Here is a 14,240-nt window from a genome sequence, read left to right on the forward strand (position 1 = left end):
TGGGTTTATTGATTCCTTGGGTTTATTAATCACTTGTCTTTATAATACTAATGACTTGGGTTTATAATATTAATAATTCCTTGGGTTTGTTGATCCATTGGGCTTATAACATTATTCCCTTTTGTTTTCTAGTTCTTTGGGTTAGTAATATTAATCCCTTGGGTTTATTAAACTTCAATATTAAGGGTTAAATATTAGTCCCAGGGTTTAATATTAATCCCTTAGGATTATAATGTTTATCCCTTCGGCTTATTAATTCGTTGGGTTTATAATATTAACAATTCCTAGGGTTTATTGATACCTTGGGTTTATAATATTAATAGTCATCTTGGTTTATCAATTCTTTGGGTTAAAAATATTTATTCCTAGGCTTTATTAATCTCTTGTGTTTTTAATATTGATCCCTTGGGTTTGTTGATCCCTTAGGTTTATGACATTTATCCCCGGGGTTTACTAATTCCTTGGGTGTATAAAATTAAACACTTGGGATTTTAATATTAAAACCGTGGGTTTATAATATTAATAATTCCTTGGGTTTATAACTTAATCCCTTGGTTTATGATTTAAACCCCTCGCTTTATAAAATAACCCGTTGGCTTTTTTTTTTTGTAAGTCAACATTCTATTCATTCAGAAAAAATATATACATCCGATACTTCAAAAATCATGTGGTCTCACCCCGACTGGGTTTGTTGACCAAAGTCTACAGAAGGTGACAAAAATACAAAAGATATGCCAATAATAGTGTCCAAGACGAGAGGCTATAGGATCCAATAGACAAACAAAACATAAAGAAAACCAGAGAACATACTAATCATCTGAGGTGACAGAAGCTAGGTTATCTGGATTAGTTCCTAGAGGAGGCAGAGGATGAAAGTTGCACTGAATGTGCCTTTTGAACTATGCCATCTAATTCTCCACCTTTTCCACTTTCTATGCTAGATGGTTTTGTCCTTGCCAGAGTACCACCACTCGCTCCCTGACCTGGTACTGGAAGTAATGCATACGATCCAATGTTGCCATCATCTCATCATGCTTTTCCCAATTGATTTGTTCTACCGCATTTACCCGGTCCACCAAGAATTGGATTAGGCCTTGGCAATTTTCCAAGGAGAAGTGCTGCAATTCCTGTGGGTCTCTAAGGCATCACAATGGCCATCATTTTGAGCTGCATGAGCTCTCCTGCTTCCATCACCCCTCTGAGAGCTAAAGTCCGAGTACTCCTACCAGTGTGAGATGTCTTCGTGCTCTTGTTGCCGCCACACTGAGTCAACTGCCCTCGACTCCTGCCACCTCCTCGGGAGGTTGGGCGTCAACCATCGCGAAGTCCACCATCTCACCCTCCATGCACTCTTGTCCCTGCACCCTGAGCACTATCCATCAGTTTTCTCCCGCTTCCATCCACCATGGTTTCTAATGTAAGGGCTTCCTCCCTCCCCCCTGGATTCGCTGGGACGATAGACTGCCTGCATCGAGGATTAGGGCACATCTGCGGCCACCCAAGCACGCCCAATTTGACCTAGGGTGGTACCCCATCTACTAAATTAAATTGCTGCCCACCCGTCTACCAGACAGAACTCAAGGTTTCCCACCCAATCCAACGCGTGATGGTAGCTCCACTGCTCGACTCGTTAGTCCACCTAGAACGAGTTTGGGGAGAAGGTACAAGCAAGAGTATATTGTCCTTGTCCTACAGAACCTAGATAGATTTGTTCCAACTATGAGATAGGGTCACTCTCTTGGAGCCCGGGGAGTCTGCTCAACCGCTGCTGCTTACACCACCTTCACATTCCTCACCACCCCAGTCACTCCATTGTATAGAGCCGATTACTAGGAGGACAACGGTCCTCCAGAAGCTTGGTGCCTCCCAATCGCTGCCTTCACTGTCAAGCCCCCGATTCAGGTAGACATGTGACCAGGTTGTAATAGGCGTGCCCATGTGCGACAGGCACCCATGTTGACCAACTTGGGTGAAGAACGTGACTTGGAGGTGACTTTCAGTTTTATGTTATTGAGTCGTGCGACTGAGTGTACGAAGGGCAATGCAATGAGGATGTGTGACAGTGAGTGCGTCATTTAAAGACATCAGGTGGGTGTGCGCCCATAGTGAGTGGGCAAGACGAGTGGGTTCCAAGAAAGTTGGACAAGTCGTGCGATGTGCGACGGGTGAGTCAGGTGAATAGGTGGCCAACCCGGGCAACCTGCAATGGAGAGGTGCAACGATTTCATGTATTGGCCGAGTTATGTGATGGGTAGGCCAAGTTTATATGTAAAGGCAAAATTGAGTATATAGGCAGGTTGACGTTATGGAGGTGGATGGGCCGACATGGTTTATGGGCGGGCCGGCCCTTGACGATCCACATACTTTGTGATGTGTATAAATAGAAGTTGGGCAAGTTGTGGTAAAGGATCAAGCAATGACCTTGGAGCTTGGAGAGACATCACAGATAGAGTGAAGGCTAAAGAGAAATGAGGTAAAAGAACCGACATGCAAACAATTTTGTGTGTTTGGGATGCAGGTGGGTCGGGTGCATGCCGTGCAGGCCATGCATCCGCACTGCAGGTAGGTGACTAGGGACTGAGCTGCAGATGCCATGGAAGGTTCATGCAGACGTTGTATTGTGGACACAGACTCGTGACTTGGGTTGTGTAGAAGACTTCCAAACGGGTAGGCCATGAGACACAATGATTGCGACAGGTTTACGACGGGTGCGGGTCAGGTCATGTTGGGATGCTGGGTGGGCAGACATGAACCCGTGGACATTGCGACATGTGGACACGGTGTGACGTGAGATTGGTACATGGCAGGGCATGATAGGGCATGTGACCGAGTAGCCAAACAACCAACATGCAGTGTTCCACAAATATTCTAAGGCAAAGAAACTTGGGGTTTCTTCAAGATTCATGTGGGAAAAAGGTAGTAGGTTTGCTGTAAGGTTGTGACATGTATTTGGTAAATTTGTGCAAGATAAGGTAGTTGGAAGCACACTTGTTGAAAAGTTGTACTTTGTAAAATATTGTACATTACTGTTATACTGATATCAGGATGAATTTACAGGAGCTTCCCCTCCCAAGTCTATGTGCATTATACTTATATGGTTTATGATTTTCACTACATAATGATGATTAATTATAATTAAAGTAAATGTTATTCCATTGCATTGTTAACACTCGAAGAATTGGAAAATTGGCTAAGTGTTGGAGAATAGGCGTAGTCCATACATTCTAGTATTGGTGAAAAGAAAAAGTATAGTAGTTCCGCACCCGCTATATGTTAGTTGAAAGACTACCATAGGTATAGGGTTGTGATAGATGGTATCAGAGCTTGATTCAAGGTGAGTCAAGCTGATTGAGATTGTGAAGTAGAGATATGACGATAGTGGTTACTGTTGGTATTGAATCTTGTTACGACATAGTTGAGAAGGGGTGAAGCATTGTGCTTGGGCCAAGCTGAATGAAAAGACATGGTGAGTTGGGAAGAATGCCATGGGAGGATCTTACTAATCTTACATAGGTTGATGCGTATGAAAGAAGAGAACCCATGGATTCAAGATGAACTTGAAGTCTTAGAAGGGAATGTTGAAGGAGAGCTTCTTCGACTTGGTTAGGCAGAGGAAGAGGATGTTGCAGATGTGACAACAATGGAGGAAGAACTTGGTGTGATGACACTTGGCCAAGTTGGACCATGATCATACATATTGTAGACATTGATGGATGAAGGCACTCATATGGAGGAGCCTCATGATGATGTAAGTTTTGATATTACTTGTGCTTCATTGGAGGTTTTAGAGGATGGGCCATATGCAAGGATGAGCAAAGGAAGTTTGCTGATGTCATGAACAACCTTACCACAGATGACTATGATGAGACCTTATCCGTTGAGGCAAGGAACATGGATTGTTGTAGAACTTGTAGGGGAAATTTGTGACCATATGGAAGAAGGTGCAAATGCCCGTGACAAGGGAGGAACATGATGATCATTGTGGAGGATGAGTCATGCTTAGCCATATGGAGAATTGGCTAAGTGTCCAGCATGAATCGTGGACAAATTGGAGAGTGGGCACACTGGAGTTATGATGATACGATACTTGGGTGATATTATTCATGCTGAGACCAAGAGGCAGTCTTGGTGGACCTTTAGTGGGGGAGGTAGCAATGATGGAGGAAACTGTGACATGCTATGATATAATGTGTAGTTTGAGTGATCGAGGGCACTAAAATTGATTGAGGACTAGGATCTGATGACTGATGTTGTGATGAGTCTACTTAGATAGACAACATAGGTAGCTAGAGTCAAGGACATCGAGTTGGATGGATGGAGCATGGCAGACTTCTTGCAGGGACATTATGCAGGAGCACTTATAGAGATGTTACTTATGGGCATCCAAGGAGGAGTGCTAAGGCATGGATGTTGTGCACATGGAATTGTTAATGTGACATGGAGACATTTTACAGATGAGCCGAAGGGGATGTTATGCACATTTTTACAACAAGACCATGGTTGTTTTATGAGCATACTATGAGAATATTCGTACCACATGGGGTGCAGAGGCATCTTGTAGTGGCACTTGAGACCGAGACATGTATGCTTGCAGAGATGTTGGATGGAGATGGTTTATGGGAGCTCATGATGAATTGAGAAAGTTGCAACTGATGGAGACTTCATATTATAGTGGTCTTGGAGTATCTGGTTCATTGAGGAGCTGAGGTCAGAGGTGTACTTGAATTTGATGCAGTATGGCATGCATACCTTTGGGCACATTTATGGGGTGTGTTCATGAGGAGTGACTTGATGGATGCAATAGAGATGAGACACTTTGGAGTTGCAGCGATGGGGAATGTCTTGGTGGTAGCACTTGGGCATGGGTTGAGTTGATGAGATTTAACCTCTTTTGATGGAGATGGTGGCTTTTTGTTCTATGACCATAGGTAACACATGGGGGATGAGGCAGGTGTATACTTTCCCCTTTGACAGGTTTGATGGATGGCATATTGCAGATGAGATGGAGGTTTCTTCATCGACCTAGATATGGCACATTGAGCATTGGATTGATGGGAGGAGTTCTTTATTGATTTGAGGAGATGAGCCTCTCACACATGGATGATGATGCTTGGATATATGCAACTAATTGATATGCAACACATTGACACCAACATCATGGACAACATGTCGCAGACGAGATGGAGACTACTTCATGGACCTAAACATGGCTTACTTACATTTTGATGGAGATGGGAGATTTCTTGATTGAGTTGAGAATGTGACAGGATGATGGAGAAATGACCGGTGATGGCATGAGGAGGTACATTCTCATGATTTGAGTGTGATGGTTGGACTGATCACCCGACTAGTTCGAGTCATGGAGTTGATAGTGTACTGAGATGTGTCAAGTTGAGTTGGAGTATCATGGCAGCAGTTCACATGATGATGTCACATGGTTGGATCGACATGATAGATGTTGCAATGATGGAATGTAACTTGAGTTGGAGGGGACAACCTTCCACGTCAGGGGTAGCACGTGGATATTAAGACAGGTGTTGTCGATCATCATAGATTGAGGGGATGTACCCATGTACATGGAGTCATGAGCCTTGATGGTTTGCGCGATGATGGAGCAAAGGTAGACAACATGGACATTTTGGATATGTTGGAGCTAACAACACTTTGCGATGATATGATGGAGTTGTCGAGGGTGATAACCTTATTTAGAGTGGGGGAGGATGTCAAGCACACAAATCGGGTAGATATGTGACCAGGTTGTAACGAGCGTGCCCATGTGTGATGGGCGCCCGCATTGACCAACTCAGGTGGAGAATGTGACTTGGAGGTGAATTTTGGTTTTATTTGACCGAGTGTATGATGGGCGATGCGATGAGATTGTGTGATAAGGACATGCGACGGTGAGCGTGTCGGTTAAAGGCGTCAGATGAGCATGCACCCATAGCGGGTGGGCGAGACGAGCAAGCACCGGGCTAGTTGGACGAGTCATGTGATGTGCGACGGGCGAGTCGGGTGGATGGGTGGTCAACCCAGGTGACCCGAGTGACCAGCGATAGAGAAGTGCAACAAATTTATGTGTTAGATGGGTTATGCGATGGGTAGGCTGAGTTTATATGTGAAGGTTGACTTGAGTATATAGGCAGGCTGACGTTATGGAGGTGGATGGGCTGACATGGTTTATGGGCCAGATGGACCTTGGCAGTCCACATAATTTGCAACGTGTATAAATAGAAGTTGTATGAGTTGTGGTAGAGCATCAAGCAACGAGCTTGAGGATTAGAGAGCCATCATAGATAGAGTGAAGGTTGAAGAGAAATGAAGTAAAAGAATCCACGGGTGGACAGTTCTGTGTGTTCGGGTTATTGGCGGGTCAAGGGTAGGCCATGCGACTGCACTGCGGGTAGGTGACCGAGGACTGAGCTGTGGATGCTACAAAAGGTTTATGCAGAGTCTGTATTGTAGACACAAACCTGTGCCTTGGGTTGTGAGGAGGACTGCCAAGCGGGCATGCTGTGACACATGATGGTTGTGACAGGTTTGCGATGGGCACGGGTTAGGTCGTGTTGGGCTTCCGAGTGGGCAAACACGAACCCATGGACATTGCAACGTGTAGACACAATGCGATGGGAGATTGGTGCATGGCAGGGCACGACAGGGCATGCGACCGAGTAGCCAAACAACTAGCAAACAATGTTCTAGAATTGTTCTAAGGAAAAGAAACTTGGGGTTTCTTTAGGATTCGTGTGGGAAAAAGGAAGCAGGCTTGTTGCAAGGTTATGGCACGTCTTTATTAAATTTGTGCAGGCCAAGGCAGTTGGAAGCACACTTGTTGAAAAGTTCTACTTTGTAAAATATTGCACATTACTGTTATATTGATATTGGGAAAACTTTACGGGAGTTTCCCCTCTCAAGTATATGTGTGTTATACTTGTATGGTTTATAATTTTCACTACATAATGATGATGGATTATAATTAAAGTAAATGTTATTATGCTGCATTGTTAACACTCGAAGAATTGGAAAATTGGCTAAGTGTTGGAGATAGGCGTAGTCCATACACTCTAGTATTAGTGAAAAGAAAAAGTGTAGTGGTGCCGCACCCACTATATGTTGGTTGAAAGACTACCACAGGTATAGGGCCGTAACAGTGACACTCACCATGACACTGCCAACTTTTACATAGATGCTCCTTACCCCAAATGAGCTAGAAATAACATTTTCCTTTACACAAAGATTGCCAACCCAGTACGGCCCTGCAAGGCCCAATAAAAACAATGAGCTTGACTCTGTTGTATGCAAAAAGCCAAAATACCCTGAAGAAAATCAAGAAACAATGAATTCTATCGCACCTACGATGCCTCTTTCGTCGTCGAATAGGAGGCAAAGTATAGTTTGACCACCAAACCTGAGCACTGAAATTAAATCCCGACATCTTCCTCATCCCACCTATCAACCCATTATCACTTCCCGTTCCCAATGCAAAATATATACTCACACGCTTGAAATCTAAGGCTTATGTACGCCATTCCCTCATTCGTATAGGAAGAGGAAACCAAGAGGTATGACCCTCCCCAACGACCCATTTGTCACTCCTCATGGGGCCTGATGACCATGTTAGTGCCAGTTATCATCCCCATCGGGGAAGTGGCCTCCTCCTCCACTATTGTCCGCAACTCTTTCAAGTGGTTATCTCCGCAGGAGGGAGGCCAATCTTGCTGAATTTCCCATCCCTATAACTCACAACCCCGATTTGCTAGGAGGTCCCCTGCCTTGTTACCTTTCCGATAAACATGCTTCGTGATCACATAATCAAAAAACGAGAGGTGGGATTGGATTTGTTCTGCTATCAATTCCAAGCACCAACTTTTAATTACCTTGTCCGGGGGTGAGCCATTGATAAGGCACTGAAGTATAGAGATTGCTATCTAAGAGTCCCCAGTGACCTATAGTTTTGCGATTCCGAGATCCTTAGTCAACTGTAATCCTTTGTCTAGGGTAAGATACTATGCCACATTGTTTGTTGTGTGTAATTTGTTGGGTTTGTTAATGCCTTAGGTTTATGGTATTTATCTTGTCGGTTTACTTATTCCTTGGGTTTATAATTTAATCCCTTGGGAATAATTCCTTGGGTTTATAATTTAGTCCCTTGGGTTTATAATTTAGTCCCTTGGGTTTATTAATAATTCTTAGGGTTTATTAATCCCTTGGGTTTATAATTTAATCTCGTAAGTTTTTTGATCTGTTAGGTTTATGATATTTATCCCTTCGGTTTACGAATTTCTTGGGTTTATAATTTAATTCCGCAGGTTTATAATTTAATCCATTGGGTTTATTAATCTCTTATGTTTTTTAATACCTTATGTTTATTAATCCCTATGGTTTATTAATACCTTGGGTTTATAATTTAATCCTTTGGGCTTGTTGATCCCTTAGGGTTATGATATTTATCCCTTTGGTTTACTAATTCCTTGGGTTTATAACTTAATCCCTTGGGAATAATTCCTTGGGTTTATAATTTAATCCCTTCGATTTATTAATAATTCTTTTGGTTTATAATTTAATCCCTTGGATTTATAATTTAATCCCTTGGGTTTGTTTACCCCTTAGGTTTATGATATTTATCCCTTGGGTTTGTTTACCCCTTAGATTTATGATATTTATCCCTTGGGTTTATAATTTAATTGCTTGGGAATAATTCCTTTGGTTTATATTTTAATCCCTTGGGTTTATAATTGTTGGACACCTAATCCTCTATAAGTTAGTGTGGAAGTCGAATAGACAAACGAAGTCCAAGAGACCTTGGAATGTGGAACCCAATGGTCAAACCATGTACTATAAATGTATATCATTTGTTAATAAAAAATGCACTCTCATGTTTTATCTTTCATATTTTTTGCTGCCATGTGTGTGTTTAACATGGTATCAGAGCAGGCGATCTCCTGCCCTGCTCAACTGTGAGCCACTTGTTTTTTGTGGCCTTTTATACATGTCAGTCCTGTATCTCTGTTCTAGACTGCCTTCTTTGTCAAATGTCTATTGTTGAATGAGTTGGTTGAGAGTTGAACATTATACCATACCTTGAATTTCGTGAACCGCCCCAATATGCTGCTCTCTAGAATCTGTAGCATAATGCCCCAATAGGTTGCTCTCTGTACGTGTCAGTTTTTCCTATTCATTACCTCTCAATGATCTACATGTCCATTATTCTTCATGTGTTCATTCTTGCCTGACCCTGAGCGTTTTCAATGTGCGCTTGAGCTAACGTTCTATTAATTTGGCCTTTGTTAGAAATCTATTTTCTTATTGTTGTCAAGGACGATTTCTATTATAGATTTTGCGTTGAACAACAATTTGTCTGACCTTGTGCTGGTTGGCCTTCTCTTAGCGCTATTAATCTTATTCTCTATCTGCTCCACATCTTGAAACACCGCCTCCCATACCACCATATGTTGTTGCAGTTTGGTTAATGCCTGACCTATACCACCTCCTCCACCTGCATTCGGTTGAACGTTAGATGGTCCTCTAGTAGCTTTTCCATTATGAGATTATTTTTCTTACCTAACGTCCGCGAATACTTCTCCGCGAAAACAAATTGGGAATGATGGAGCAAAAGCAAGGCAGAGAGGTTTGAGGATTCACAGAGGTGGGATCGAATGTCATTCGCTGGCCTAGTCAGAGAGAATTAGAGAAGACGGGAATCCAAAGTACTGCAAATAATCAAGGCCACGATATTCACATGAAGGTTGGGAGGTCGAAGTAACGTCCCTTGCTAATGCCTTGGGTTGTTCACAAATCGTGCAGATGGTAATCACAGCGGAGAACACCAAGTCGAGGGTGGATATACACTTGTTTGCCGATATTGTAAGATTGTGTGGCCATCCAGGTCATGTAGTGGACCGATGAAATGGAAAACATAGTATTCCTGTCTTCAGGAAAAATAACATCGCACTGGTTTTGTTCATAAGTGTATGCCTCTTATCTTGACAACGTCTAAGTCGGCTTAGTTCCTGTTCAAATTTGAGTTGTCACCTACGCGAAATCTTGAGTGTGAAACCCATTCACGATATGATCAGTGCGTTGATGAGTATGGATTTGTGGTCTTGAAGCTCCTCAGATTGATTCTCGCAGCAAGGATTCTGACCACTGTTAGCACCATGGGCAAGCTCGACCCCATATCTCATTGTCCTGAAGGGCCCTCCGGTCTTGGTCTTGACATCATAAGTCCTGACACTGTGGCATGCAATTCGAACCATTATCGGCGCACAGTTCTCCTCTACAATAAGAGCTCGAGCTTCCTCTTGCATATGTCAATGGCAGCTTTGTACTTCTTGCTTACGATGGGATAAGCCTTCACCATGGTGTCTTCACCTGCAAATGACCCACAAAATTTCTTTGGAGAGAGCTGAGAGACTTGAACCAGGATCAATTGTTTGCAAATGTGACAGAGCTACTTCAGATCTGTATGGTGAAGGAGGTTCAAGGCGAAAAAAAAGGCACTTAGTTATTTTATGTAGGTAAGCTATGTACATAAACAGTAATTACAAATTGGCCTAGACTCTTATTTATTATGACAATGGTCCTTTGGCAGCCTTTTCAAGTGGAATGTATCAATACCAAAGTTTCCATCTGCATGCCATGTATGATAGTGTTTTGCTTACTGGTTCTCGGAATTTAGAGTCTGAGATTAATTTTGGACGTTTTCGCTAGTGGGCTTCACATTATAATCGACTAGGAGATGATCTCATTTTGGCAAAATCCATAACGATCAATTAGTGTTCCTCGCATCCTTAGTGTGTCTTGAATGATCGACTTAAGTTATATATTACTGGTAAAATAATCTTGTTGTTCAAGATTGATTAGGGACAGTTGAATATCCTCAACGCAGTTTCCATGGTGTTTATTGTGATTTTTCTTTCCATTGCAATGGCACCTATTCGTATGCTTGGAATCAGTCTTGGCTGAATCGATTATATGTTGTATAACTTAGTTCATGTCAAAATATCTTGTGTTGTATAATAATCTGACAAGAACACTTGATGGTTTGTTAAGCTGGGTCAAACAATGGAGTTGCCAACATGCATAAGAGTTGCAGTGTCGAATGAACTTAGAGAGAAAGGTTATTCGAGTGGAGAAAAGGCCCTAGCAATCCTCGGTAGAAGAGCATGTTAAAGTTGTCCTTGACATCATATTCATAGTTGAGTTGCTTATAGGTGAAGGACACCCATATTTTTGGAGATAGTATTTCCTATTAAAACTATCAATCTGATAAGCCCTTTTGTAGCTTGAGTCTATTATTGAAGAACAATCCTTAAAAGATTCGTCACCAATTTCCCATTTTATTTCTCTGAGCATTATCATTTTGTACTGCAACAAATTGGTGGTTACTATTGTTGATTGGCATATTGTTCTGGTGCGGATTTGCAACAACACTGTGCATTTGGTTTCTTAACACTTTTCCCATTTGTTTGGTTGAATAATGGTGAAAATTCATGGCTTATTAGAGTTACTGAAAACTCTAATCAGGTCCACTGCTGACAGCATAGTCAAAATTAGCAAAGCCTCTCTTTCGGACATTCAAACATGTATGCAAAATGCACATGAAAAGATAGAGTTTCTGCAGCTAGAATCACAACTACAACAAGAGGAGTAACAGAAGTACCGTCATGATTCTGAACTTGTTTCTGTTCAGAACAATTCTCCTTTTGAATCAGAAATTGACTCCCATCAACATGCAGAAAATAATCAGGACAATAAATTTGAGGCTGATTCAAGAGTAGATGTGAATGTAGATTTAGAAGTCTAGCCTACACTTCTCAAGCCAATCATCAGACCTTGGGAAGATCTTGTCCATAACAAGCATAGAACTAGTCTTGGATATGACAAGGACGTGTCCTTTCATATTCCAGACTACTCCAATCCAATCCAATTTCAAAGTGCTGGATTTCTTCAAGACGGTTCATTTTCACCTACTCCTCATGACAGTTCACCTTCAGCTATTCCAGATTCTGCTCCTCTTCCATAGCAATAGCAATAGCAACAATAACAGATTCTGAAATGCCAACACTGTGACTGAGTTGGCCATCTGAAAGATCATTGTTTTGATCTTTATCCATGTAAGCATTGTCATAAAACCAATCATTCTTCAAACAGATGCTTCAGAAACAAACCTCCTGTAAGAACAAAGATTCATCTTGGATGGATCAATTCTTGGCAATGGGAATCAACAACCAAGAAGATATTTCAGTCACATGTTAGAACTTGTTCAAGAGTATTGAATAGCCTTGCAGTTGAGTTTTCTCCATCATCTCACCTTGTACCTGACGGGGGGGGGAATGATAGTCATCTACAAGCTTCAAAGCCAAATCAAGCGAGCCTGAGTCACAACCTGTCACACCAGTTTCAGAGTTGTAGCCAGAGACAAAGATGCCCCTGAGCATGCCTTCAGTTGGTAATCTGGGACACTTCCTCTAGCAGAAGACTTCAGCTTCTTACCAGTTTTGAAAGAATTCCAGGAATAGAATTGGGGACACTTCCTCTAGCAGAAGACTTGATCTTCTTTCCAGACTTGGAAGAGTTCCAGGAATTGCATTAAGCATTCCAGAGTTGTTGGTCATTCTTAAACCATCACAGGTTGAGACTTCCCTTTTCAGGTTGAAGTTCTCCCTTTTATGCGGGTTGAGATATCCCTTTATTGGTTGAAGGTTTCCCTCTTCAAAACATCAGGAGCACTTCCTCTAGCTGAAGACTTGAGCTTCATGCTAGACTTGGAAGAGTTTCGGGAATTGCACTAAGCGTTCCAGTGTTGGTGGTCATCTTTAAACCATCGCCCTTTATACCAACTTTCAGAGAGCACATTCAGCCTAGCGCTGCCATGCATTTTTTGCACATTTTGTATTACAGCTCTCTTCTTGGACTCATACATAACCCTTCGGATTAAGGGGGGGAATGTTGGACACCTAATCCTTTATAAGTTAGTGTGGAAGCCGAATAGACAAACGAAGTCCAAGAGACCTTGGGATGTGGAACCCAACGGTCAAACCATGTAGTATAAATGTATATCATTTGTTAATTAAAAAATGCACTCTCATGTTTTACCTTTCATGTTTGTTGCTGCCATGTGTGTGTTTAACAATAATTTAATCCCATGGGTTTATTAATAATTCCTAGGGTTTATTAATTCCTTCTGTTTTTTATATTGGTCCTTGGTTTTCTTGATTCCTTATGTTTATATTATTAATCCCTTTGGTTTACTAATTCGTTGGGTTTATAGTATAAATAAACCAAGGGTTTATCAATCCCTTGGGTTTATAATGAGAATTCCTAGGGTTTATTAATCCCATGTGTTTTTAATATTGTTTCCTTGGGTCTGTTTATCCTTTATGTTTATAATATTTATACTTTGGGTTTACTAATTGTTTGGGTTTATAATATTAAACTCTTGGATTTGGTTTATAATATTAATAATCATTTGTGTTTATTAATCCTTTGGTTTAGTCGATATTTTTAATTTATTTTATGTAAATATATGAAAAATATTAAGAGTTATATTAATAAATATATATCAATTATTCACGCTATTGGTAAGAGATATATACCTATTATAAATAATAATAAAATACTATTATTATGTTATATGTGAATTATATTATAGTTTGAATTGTAACTATTAATATATTAACAAAATTTAATAATATATTATTATTACATGTTTTATTATTAAATAATACATTATTATATATATATATATATATATATATATATATATATATAGATATATATAAGTTTAATATGTAATATGCATATAGTTAATATTATTAATACACTCTAGGTAAATATATATAATAATTATTAACCATAACAGAAAAGTGAAAATGAATACATATTACTAATAAGAACTAAATGTTATTATTATGTTATATGTGAATTATATTAAAGTTTTAAATATAACCATTGATATATTAGAAATTTTTCATGTAACAACTAATATTATATTAATATATAAAATAATGTTAATATAATAAGTATAATTATATAAATATAAAATAATATGGCTATTATTATTTATATAGTTATTAATAATCAGAAATGGATAGTTTTTAACAAAATACAGGTAACACTTATTAATGTGGTGGTTGATGGATATTAGTCTATATCAACCACATATATAACGACATTTATCAATATGATTATAAATATATTTCATATAAATTTATAAACCTATATCAACCACATTGATAAAT

Source organism: Pinus tabuliformis, chromosome 5_2 (genome assembly GCF_031772625.1).
Source record: "Pinus tabuliformis cultivar Carrire ecotype Pingquan chromosome 5_2, CPIR1, whole genome shotgun sequence".
NCBI classification, from domain to species: domain Eukaryota; kingdom Viridiplantae; phylum Streptophyta; class Pinopsida; order Pinales; family Pinaceae; genus Pinus; species Pinus tabuliformis.